Source organism: Malania oleifera, chromosome 2, assembly GCF_029873635.1.
Source record: "Malania oleifera isolate guangnan ecotype guangnan chromosome 2, ASM2987363v1, whole genome shotgun sequence".
NCBI classification, from domain to species: Eukaryota; Viridiplantae; Streptophyta; class Magnoliopsida; order Santalales; family Ximeniaceae; genus Malania; species Malania oleifera.
Genome location: NC_080418.1, coordinates 39,785,783 through 39,794,501, shown reverse-complemented (window position 1 = coordinate 39,794,501; position 8,719 = coordinate 39,785,783).

Here is an 8,719-nt window from a genome sequence, read left to right as displayed (position 1 = left end):
CCTACGTCCTTACCTCTAACTCGTAAGCCCGAGAATTCTACTAATAGCTCACTTAATGAGTGGAGCGGCACCGATTACAACCAAGTCAATTAGCACAAGGTTAACCTTAACCTTTACAACCAAACTAATTAGCGGGGTTGACCTCAATCAATCCGCTTTAATAGGATGGCGCACCTAACTTTCTTAACCGGGTTTAAGTCAGTCTGAGACTATTTACCAGGGTTAGTCTTCCTCTTCAGGCCCGTGCCTGGAAATACAATAGATTTGCTTAATCAATGAAATGGTACAGTGATTATGCATTCATGTAAAGCAGATGTGTACCCAATTGCGTATAATCACATACACCACCAAATGATATGAAGTAAGCTCAATGTGGTTTAATATGTACTCTCAAATAAATATTTTCTATCGATGTAATCAGTGCGTGAGAGTGCAATCACTATAATCTTTGTATCACAAGATGTATTCACTCTAAGTGCTCAAACAAAGATATCAATCAAATCTCATATATTTCAACCAACAGGTTTTCTCAATCATATGATGCTCAAGTAATGTAAATGTTTGGTTTGCAAAAAGAGTTTAATCTTTGTATTCAACGAATGATATAAATCAATGAATATTGCAACAAAGATTTTTATCACACAAACAAATATCTCTTCAAAGATTTATCAAGATGAAACACACTAGATATTTGAAAGTGATTTAAAAAGGATTTTTGGAACTAAAATCAAATACAAACTTCTCAAGATATTACAATGACGATGCAATACTCAGAAGCTCCAACAAAGTTTTCTTAGGAGAGACTTATTAACAAAGTCCTCTAAGAATACTTAAGGTTTTGCTCTCAAGAAAAATCGAATTAATCAAGCACAACACAAAGGAAAGCAAACCTATAAAGTAATCAAACACTCAAATCCAACTTACAAAAGATTTTTGGCAATGAGAGAAGGTAAGTATTGAGTGTATGGAGCTTAGAAATGAGTATTATAGATTTTGAAATTTCAAAGAGTTTCTCCTAATTAAGATTGCCAATCCTCTTCCTAATTATTCTAAATGAAGGGGTATTTATAGTCTTCCCCAAAAATATGACCGCCAAGGACACAAATGAAATAATTATAAAAGTTTTAATATTATTTAAATATATTAACCCTGTTTAAAAATTATTTGCTGCGGTAAAAATATAGGGCAACCCGAGAGCACTAGTCGACCGAGTCAAGTTCGGTTGACCGAAGTTCTTCAGGTTCGGTCGACCGAGCGTGAAATGAACTCTGAGTTCGGTCGATTGGACTTGTATGTCCAAAAGTGATTTTCCCTTTTTGCGAGGTTCGATCGACCGGACAGATTTTGAACTAACTTGATCGGTCAACCAGACTGTTGAGTTCCCACACGTGGAAACTCGGTCGACTAGGTTGGTGATATACAAACTATTCTCGGTTGACAAGGAAGTCAATAAAGCTGACTCCTGGGGAGTTCGGTCGACCGGGGTCAAATAAACTGTAAAAGTTTGGTCAACTGGGCTATAGTCAACCTATTGACCTAGCACCGGTTCAGTCGATCGGACATTTTTGTACAGGGAAGTTTGGTCGACTGAATGTGAACATTTAGTGCATTTCGGTCATGTTTAAGCCACCAATCACCCTATTCAAATGACTAACACATATAAGTGCATTAGTGAGTGTCCTAAGGTCATTTCTATGTCTTTTTGAAGACATCGAAAAAATTCGGCATCGGTTAACCGAACGTAAGGTCTTTCTAAGGTCATTTTCATGTTGAGCTTACCTCACATACCATGCAAGTGATGCATACAAATATTACAAGCCAAACCCTATTTACTATTACAGACCCATGATGAATAAGGAAATTAAATACAATCATGAATAAGGTCTTCAAGGCTTCAACTTCAACTCCTTGTGCCATCACATTGATATTCCAACTATATACCTGCACATATCCTTAACCATGCATCAAATACAACATGTATTTGTCATTATCAAAACCGAGCATGACCTATAAGGTCAGGCCTGGACAAAATCAGTGTTTACAAAAAGTGAATACTAATGCAAATATTTGTATCGTCCATCAAGTTAACTGAGCTATATGGATTTGATTGAGTTGACAATGATTAGGATACATGATGAGTTTGGTTAAGTTTATATGTGCACTTGTTTAAATATTAGTGAGGTACATGTGTGATGCACATATTGCATCTTGTTATTGAAACAATTCAAATCTAGAATAAATCTTATGAAAAAATACATTTAAACATTTTCTTCCAAATTTCACTTGATTTATGGGGCTTTTCGTGTAATTCATTGGTCCCTTAAAAATAGATTGAAAATATCCACATCTGTTACAATATTACTAAATAAAAAATAAAGATCAAGTGAGAACACAAAATTCATCGAAATGGAAATAGAGGTCCCTTGTAGTAACTTGAGCACACTGATTGTGGAGATTTGAGCTCCCCTAGTGAAAGTTTGGAAGAATCTAGAAGAGGTAGTGTCTAATGCATAGTTGATGATTATGATAGATTTCAACAATAGGGGAAATTATATAGGGAATATCCCCCTACATGTGTTTGTGTGTCTATTTCCTAAATACTAAACATATTGAAAAGTGCGCTAGGTGAATTATATGCCCAAGGAGATGGGATGGCAATTGAAATGTTTATGGCTAGATTCTATTGTATGAAATATAGCTTGTAATAAGAGGATATATGGGAGAGGTGATGGTTCATCTTTAACATCATGCGTATAACAATGTAAATTTTAGCAATATTTCCCCTATTTTTGGAGCATTTCACATTTTACTAAACCTGTAAATTTCAAATTCATGTTGATTGTAATGACAAAATTCACGCCTTTAAATTGAGATAGGAAAAATCTATACAAATATTTAATTTTAAAATGATGGGTATAATCTCTATGGATTTTACAATGAAGGGCAAGAAATTTCTCTAATTCATTCTCCTTGGAAGCAGATTTGCCGATTTGAGAATTCGAGGAGCATGTCTTCGAATCAAATGGCAAGAATCCACTAGACAACATATTTAATTATGTAGCTAGATGATTTTGTATCCAATTTTCATGGGCGCAAACTTGATCACAAATTATGGATGTTTGAGTTAGGAGCGGATGGTCCAAATATAATCCAAAATCTGTTGATATTTTTTTACTATAGAAATTGTCGACGAGCGAAGTCTAGATCGAGGTATGTGTTGGATTTTGTGTATTCCCAAGGGGGGGGGGGAGTGAATTGGGTATTTAAAATTTTTTCCCTAGGTAAATTCAAATTCCAGCAGTAGTATTACACAAACTTATGGTCTTTCTATATAATCATAAATTTAATCAAATATTAAAACAATCAAACACAAACATTCAAGTGCTGAGATTTAAATGCGGAAATTAAAAGCAGACGCAAGAAATGTTATCGGAGTCTGGCCAACAATGCCTATATCCATGCTTTAAGCTCTCAAGGAAGAGGATTCCACTAAGGCTCACTTAACAAGTGGAGCAGCACGTAATACAGTCAGGTCAAATTCACAGGGCTGACCTCAACCTTTACGCACTCTCTTTGCGGAGCGGAGAAGGCCCTAAAAATTGATCCTTACGGGCTAGATCAAACCCCCTCAGGTCACGCCTAGAATACAGCTGATAATTGAAATTTGTGTACAAACAAATGTGCTTCTAATACAAGCAGATATGTACCAATATGCACGATGTAATTAATGCACTCATAAATGATAGGATGTGAAGCTTAAGTGAGGTTTTGTTAACCATTGTGTTAACTCTCAATAGTATATATGTCAATGTATGTATATGAGAGTGAGACTTTTGATATCAAGCTAATGTGCTTGTAATGTGAATAGTCAACCAGTCTTTACAACCCTAAATAAATATCACGATAATATTTCTCAAATGTAAAGCACAATAGCTATTAGGGTTTAAGCTTGCTAAAAATATTTTTATCAAAGTAGAAAGCAAGCTTATGAACCTTGCAATAAGGATGCAAGATCTTAAGTCAAGTAAGAGTTTTTCCTAATTTAATATTTATAACTGAAATATTATGGGAAAAATTTTAAGCTACTCTCCAAAAATCAATGCACAATCAAATATAAGTGAGGGAGAACTTAAGCTTGTGAGATGAATATGAAAAACTAATCTCACTCAAAATAAATGGATAGATGAGTATGTGGTAGATTTTGGCAATATATTTGAAAATATATGGGAGTATGAATGATTTTGCCTAATAAAATTTTCAAAGAAATTTGGTCAATCTAAAACCCTAATCCTATCTTAATTATGACAAATGAGGAGGTATATATAGAGTTGGGGAAAAATATAACCGTTGGGGACACGATGGGTGTTTTCAAAAAAGATTAATTGAGTTTAATGAAAATTAACCCTGATTTACTGCGGTCAAAATTTCCCAACTAGAGAGGTTTGGTCGAGTAGATTTTAAGTTCGGTCAACCCAATTGCCAAGTTCAGTCGATCGAGGTATTTTTGAACTGTAGGTTTGGTCAACCGTATTTGTGTGATTTTGGATCCTTCGAGGTTTGGTCGACCAGGATATGTTCGGCTGACCAAATTCAGAAGTTTGGTCAACCAGATCATTTTTCAACTAAAAGTTCGGTCGACCAAACCGTTCAAGTTCATTTTAAAAATGGTCGACGGAATAGTCAACATGTTGACTCTGGGAGGTTCAGTCGACCAAAAGACTATATAGGTTCAGGTTCGGTTGACCGAATGGTCAACATTTGACATTGGAAGGTTTAGTCGACCGAATAGTCTGTATAGGTTTGGGTTCGATCGACTGAACACACTAAAAGTGTTCATTTAGGTTCAAATTTAAATCAAAAGTTTCCCCTGATGGCGTATGTGAAAGTGGAGACTTACCTAAGTGCAAGTGTAAGGATCTAAGGTCTGTCTAAGGTCATTTTTGAGCATATACCTTATCATGCATGACATGAAAATATTACAGTGCATTATTATAGACCCGAAAATTAAATGCAATTACAATAAAAATAAAAATGTCTTCAGAGTCTTCATGCTCTTCACTCAATGGACTACACCAGGTGTGTATGTGTATTATCCATCTTGGCCTCTATGCTCCCTGTCCGTTATGTGTGATCTCAATTGTAGACTTGTGCACATGCTAAATACACACATAAGTTCACTGTGTTTTGTCAGCATCAAAACAGAGATTGGACTCATAAAGTCAACAATCTCCCCATTTTTTTATGATGACAAACACACAAGAGCAAAATAGGTCCAGCCTAAAGAGGCTCCCCCTAAGAATATGCATATTGTAAAAATAAGCATCATAGTACAGGCATATTCAGAAAAGAAGACATAAGACATAAGATAGTATCAATTGCATTCAGATATAAGGCGCATTCATGCATTTTGCTCAAGAAAACCTCACCCCCTTTTGGCATCAGCAAAAGGGTTATGCTAAGGAAAATATATGAAGTATTAAAAAAAATCTTATCTTGAGAAATGTAGTCCCCCTCAAAGAAAAGCTCCCTCTCAACACACTCCCCCTTTTTGATTTAAAAGTGTAGCACTTAAGCAAGAAGGTGAAATATGTCACAGATAGAAGTATTTCTTGCTAGGAGAAAAATAAAAATATATGGGTATATAAGAAACTTTAAGAATCATGCAAGCAAAAATTTTTTGGTATCTCATTTAGGCACATATAAAAACATGACCAGAAAAGTATAATCATATTGATTCTAAGGATGTAATAGTCACATGCAATATCATACAACAAACACAAGAACTATGTGGCAACCATGAAGATGTTTACACCAGATATTAAAAAAACAGTTCTGTAAGGAAGCACATGCTACATTTAATTTCAATACGCATCTAACATGAAAATATTGGTGAGCATACCATGATAGGAATTTACGTTTGAGATACTCCCCCTTTCAATTTGAATGATAGCTTAGATGCTTTTAAGTGCTTATACATATCAAAAATTTCTTTCATTTAACAAGCCAAGTAGTATAAGCAACTATCTTAGATTTCCTAAGCATCTGATGATTATGTAAGGATGAAAGTTGATATTTAATTAATTTCCACTCATCCTTTCAAAAATGTTTTGACTTTTATTTTATCATCATCATTGTATTTGGCTTTATTTTGGAAAATTTTTCAAAATTTCGGTAGCATGTCGTCTGTGAATTGGATGTTTTTCCCTAAAACCTATACTAGATGAGTTCAAACAAGCAATTTATAACTCAGTATAATCACGCAAGAACCTATAGACAACTATCAACATGCAATTCATATCCACTGCATCCGCCATGCAGGAGGCATTCTAGACTACGCATGCAATATAGTAGTACAATCAACAATCCATATAAAATGTAAACCACCCATCAGCGAATATACATGGTAAAGATCAGAGCATAGCGTATAGATATGTATAAGGTAAGATCATGAGAGCATTTTAATATAATAGGCATGAAGGATAAATGCTTCCCCTCAAACAATAGCTACCGAAAAATACAAGTAACAGTGAACAACCCAACTATCAGCAGGAATCAAAATGGATAGTGGGTGAAAGTGCAGAGCAATCAGAAAGACAAAAGAAAGAACATAATGATGTATAATGTTTATAGTAACAAACCAGATAATAACAATAATAATAATAATATCAGTTTCTGCAGGGTGCTTTCGCTAAGTCTATGCCCTATCCCCATCATCAAAATCATCTCCTCCATCTCAGGCAATGTCCATCTGCTCTTCATCTCCATCATCGTGTAACTCATGAATACAGTCATTCAGCTCATTGAAATTTACAGCCATGAGCCTCTCTAGCTCCCTGTTCCTGTGCTCCAAAGTGATCGAAAACTCTCTGAACTCATTACAAAGAGCAGTGTACTGTGCATTGGATGACAAAGCCATATCCCGTAGCTCCCTGATATCTAACATAATGGTCTGGGTGGTCTAAGACTGGGAATCTCTATACTGAGTGAATGAATCAGCAAACCTTGAGAATTTGATGGTTGTGCAAGCTGTGGTGGCATTTCCCATGGGACTTCTTCCTGATCTGCCTGTCTCCTACCACTTGTGGAATACCACATGTTACCAACTAGCTCATATCCCATCAGCCTCAAGGTAACCGAGGATAACATATCTGCGTTTCTCCTTCTCTTTAGCATGGCAAGGTTTGATAGGGTTACTTCCATCCTCAAGAATAGTCTGTTTAAAATGCCCCCCATAAGGCATGATGGTCCTACGCCCAACAATCTTTGCCAGCATCCATCTCATCATTAAACTCGGTAGGTCAAGTTTCTTTCTGGTGAACATACACCATATGATAAAGCAATCTAGAAAGGATATATGCACTCTAGACCCTACCTTAGGCAGAATACTATATGTAATCAAATGATGGACTACCTTGGCTTCTAAAGTGAAGGACCTATAGTCTGGAGGGTGATTGGGGTTTGTATGCGGGATAGTCATAACTAGGTTTGCAAATGTCCTTATAGAGAACTCTTGTTCATTTATACAAGAGGACACCGATTCAGGACACTCAAAATCTCCCCGTCCAATATCAAGAACGTCAGACACTCAACATCAAATTTGACGTCAGTCTCCAGAATTTGGGAATAACATTCATCCTCATCATTTCCCATATTAGCATAAAATAGTCTAACAAAGGTGGCATAATGTCCACTAGGCTGATATGTCATGAGTGAGTCCCACCCCTGATATCTAAACATATCCATAATGTTACATAAATGCTACTCTATGAAAGAGAGATCGAGAATCTTACCTAGTATGACCTCTTTGGGATGAAATTCCCTCATGTATCTGATTCTTGCCTGTCCCGAGATGAACCAGCTATCCTATGCATAGGCCACCTCTTGAACATCAACGCGTTCATCTGGCCTAACCATGGAGAATAGTGGAATGGTTTTTGGGTTGGAGTAAGGGTTTAGGAGAAAAGGCTGAGGAAATAAAGGAAAGCTCTCTAATTTTGAGGTGAAAATGAGCTTTTCACTCGGCAACTATATATAGGCCTGCAAGGTTCGGTCTATTGGAGAGAAGTTTGGTCAACCAACACATCAAATTCTTCACAATCTGTGTATGTCGGTTGACTATAGCATTAGGTGGTTGATCGAAATTGTACGTGGCATTTCAGTTTTTAGGGATTGGTAGATTGAAAAGTTTTTGTTTTGAAATTTTTGGTCGACCGAAATGCATTTGGTTTCGAGTTTGGTCGACTAGGGGGTAGAATGAAGGTGGTTTGATCAATCGAAGTTTCTCAACTTAAAAACGATGGTCGACCGAAGGTCAAAGTCAATGCAATGGTCGACCGAATTTGTCTGGTCATTGATTTTAACCTATTCCTTACTTTACACAAATAACTAATGGATTTTCAATTAAGGTGGGATCTATTTGTAGGATTTCTAAGATTAACCACTTCACAAGCCATGGGTCATCACTACCCCACTATGGCTGATCCTATGATCCAAGGAAGGGTGATTATTTAGATTTTATTTGAGCTTTTCCTCCTTCTTGTCCTGTGGGATTAGCCACCATAATCACCCACATCATTTCCTTATCTAAACCTTTGGCACTCCTACATAAGCAAGCAAAACATATGTGTCCTTTCATTTCATTGAATAAGCAGGATTTATGTGCATACGAGGGTGTTTTCTTATTTATTCTATTTTGTTAAGAAGAGGCATTAGAGTTTTT